Source organism: Pinus tabuliformis, chromosome 3_2 (assembly GCF_031772625.1).
Source record: "Pinus tabuliformis cultivar Carrire ecotype Pingquan chromosome 3_2, CPIR1, whole genome shotgun sequence".
NCBI lineage: Eukaryota > Viridiplantae > Streptophyta > Pinopsida > Pinales > Pinaceae > Pinus > Pinus tabuliformis.
Window position 1 is genome coordinate 672848763 of NC_142302.1, and position 3839 is coordinate 672852601.

Below are 3839 nucleotides of genomic sequence, written 5' to 3' on the forward strand. Positions count from 1 at the left end.
GAGACTCAAAGTCGATACCAATATTGTCCAACCTCTTTTCATTCCAATTTACAATCTTAAATAAACATATGCCAAAATACCAAAATATGTTTAGATGCAGTGCACCCTTGATCCATGAAGTGGATCAAACCAAACTAAAAAAAGGAAACTTGATGTTGTTTACAGTCCTTTTTCTTAAATAAAAAAACAAAAAACATCGTGCTCATTATCACCTTATCCTATTACAAAGCATCTAAACCTATAACAATTATCCATATCCTCGAATCATGTCTTTTTGGACAAAAAAGAGGTAAAAGCAACGAACTGTTGGATTTGTGTTGCCATGTTTTCCTCCCAAAAGTGACACCTGGCTGATGAATGGTTGTTTGACCTAGATCCCAACTCAGATGCACCTCATTCCACTCAGTCTCTGGCAGCTGGCACCCTCCAAAAACTCGTGAAGACCTGTGTGCAACAGTTGTGCAGCAACTGCGTAGCGCTTGTACAATGGGCCAATGTTTTGGGTATATCTCCCAAAAAATAATACTTGTGTAAAACCTGAAGGAGGTTGTTGTAGATGATATTTTTTTGAAGATAAACCTTTCTAAGTTTCTCCAAATTCTTCCCCAGCTTCCCAGCAAATTCTCTGCAAAACAATGACTTAAAACAGGAAATTTATGAATTGTGAAAAATGAGCTTTGAAGATGCATTTGAAAATCTCGACTTGTTACACGTGTTAAAAAAATGGAAAACATTATTTTCATTTGGACTTTCCATAAGAAAAACCTCTTTCAGTTTCCCAAAATTATCCTCCATGTGGTTGGAAACCGTTCTGGAAAATGATGGCTAAAACATAGTATTTGTGCAGCAGATTCCCATAGTGAGTGTGACCTGATTTCTTGACAATTGCTAACTGGAGATCGACTTGTGGTTGCCTGTGTGGATAGTGTGTATGGTGATTAATGCAGTGAATGTACAGTGCATAAGATTAAGGTAGCATAACCATTTGAATTACCCCCTATTCTTTGTCTTGTAGCGCAATAATTTGTATTGAGGACTTGGAGCTCTCCAATTGATATGGCATGAGCATAGGAGTATGGGGAAAAATAGAAGTATTATGGATATGGTGTCTCTTAGGTATGGGGGGTTGTGTATTATGCATAAGGGCATACATGGTGTGAGTATGGGAAAGTAGTGGTGTTATGGGGGAATGGGTTTAAAATGAAATGGTAGTGAAATAAATGTAATATGAATGATAAGTGGGAAATGGAGTAGGATGTAAGTTATATATCAAAAGGTATAAATGTAAGGGAAATGGGGAAAATAGGATGTGAAATAAAAGGAAGCATGACTTGACTGTACAAACATACATGACCATGACTCCCATTGACTGAGACCCTTTCAGAATTTGAATGAACCCTTCATGCAAGACACTCAAAGATGTCACACAATGATCTAGAGGCTACGAAAACAATAATATTCATAGGCTCAACTACTAAAAACTAAAAATTAAAGGATAAGGAAAAAAAAATTGACGATAAGACTTGTGACCCTAACAAGAAACATTGTCCTGAGTGTGGTTGGACCACTGATGTACTTCTACATGTTGTTTGTGCTCAACCCCAAGTCATCACTGGTGGCCTCACACATCAACTGCTCTATGTACTTGTCAACCTCCAGCAGGACTTGGTTCTTCTTCATGGCTTGAGTGAGGGTTTCAATTGAAGGGATCTTGTGTGTCCTCACTATGACATCCAAAGTCTTGAACAATTGTGCATAGGAAGCCTCAATGGTGGTGGTGAGTCGAGGGTGATGCTCATAATTCTGGATCAAAATCTGAATCCGTGCTTTTTCCAACTCTGTCCACAGCTTCATTATCTTCTACAAGTAAAGCAGGGCTCCCTTGTACCTCATTGTCCATTCCTATACATGTGTAATAGAAGCATGGATGTCTTTGAGATTTTGGGCTATATTTGCGCACTACTGTTGAAAACCATATAGATGGACAACTGCTTGTGCACGGTGACAAATCTTCCATACAGTTTCCACATGGTGGTCTCAAGAGTCGATACTTCAATGAGTATCACTGTTCTCATCTCTACCATAGTAGATCCCATGGATTAATATGTCTTTTATTTGCCTTCTTGCAAGTCCTTTGCCATCCGATCATTCTCTGCTATCAATAAAATGACCATTGAACTCATGGATTTTGCATAAGCCTTAGATACTATGGCCATGGTAGGTGGATTTCTTCTAACATCTGACACAATCACCCTTTCATCTATGTGTGTAGGTGATGCGTGATCATCCGAGAGCTAATTTCTTCACATCTATATAATCATTTGATGCGACTCATCAAATGAAATCTAATACACATCCATCACCAAGTCATTATCAAGGAGAACAACCTCTCCTTGTACACATCCATCACTGGATCATCATCAAGGAGAACAACCTCTCCCTCGGCATGATATCGGTGTCTTAGTCCTGTGGCTCTTGTTCCAACCCCATTTCCATTCCTTCAACCATCTGTTCAATCAGCTGAGCAAGTTCCCTAACCCACACATGTTCACCCTCTTCTTAATTTGTTGGTTTCTCTGATTCCTCAACTTGAATAGGCATAATTTTCTCAATCATTTTGCCTTGCCTTTCCTCCTATTCCTATTTCTGCTTCTCTTCCATTTCTCTCCTCTTTAGCTCCTACTCTTCCTTCAGATTCTTCTATGTTTCCTCCAACTTCCTCTCTACATCCTCCAACCTTTGTTTCTCTCTCTTCCTTCATTCTACTCTCCTTTCATGTTGTCACATCTTCGCCTCTATTTCCAAAGCTAATTTCTCAACAAGAGGATCTTCTCTGAACTTGTAGCTTTTCTTAGCCTCTGAGTTCTCAGCAATATTCCTCTTACCTTTGTCTAGTGCCACTTTGCTACTCACTTCTATTGTTCTTGCTAATTCTTGTGGTTTTTTTGCCTACATAACTACTTTCCATTCTATAGCCATGTTGACTGGTTCATTAAGCCTAGAGGAGTTGTAGAAATACCTCTAAAGGTTTTCCTCTGGCATGTTGGCACTCACTGCTTTTTTAGTCACCAGTGGCTTAAGAAGCTAAATAGCAGTGATATTTGATGCCAAAATTTTGAGCCACAGAAGTTGTTAAGGCCAAATCAGACCCCCTTCACTGCCTAGTGCTTAGAAAGAGCTTTCCAATAGTATAAGGAAGTCCAGAAAAGGGTTCTTGGATCAAAAGATACACGCAATTGAAGAATCCATTTGGAAAGCCATAAAAGCATGAAAATGAGAAAAATGGCTAAGTGTTGGAGAGAGAGATTGCAATCAGGACGGTGGAGGCATATCAACATATCGGCTATTGGCGAAGTCAAGAGGCACTCACTTAAGACTTATCGGCGGAGGCAAAGGCCGATTGCGATATGGACCAAACTGCTGAGGGAGGACGATTTCTGAAATACAAAGAAAAATCACTGCAAAACAAGGCTTGGGCTGCTCCTTCTCTCACCTCCATGTGTCGCTCCACCAGTGAGATCGCATATTGGCCATCAGTGAAATTAAGAGGCACAGACTTAAGGCTTATCGGTTGATGCTAGGGCCAACTGTGATTTGTGATATTTCCCTCGGATGTGATAAAATATCACAATTTGGTTAATAAGGGTCTCATGTTCGCATTATCTGCGATATCACAATCCTGCATATTGGCATTCCCTAGGGCTCAAACTTAAGATTTATCGGAGGTTTGGAAGGTTGATTGCGATTTGCGATCCCACATTTCGCAATTAGCGATCGGTGAGTTATAAGAGTTTAAAGACCATAGCGGGTGCCGATATTTCGATATGTGAGGTTTCTCC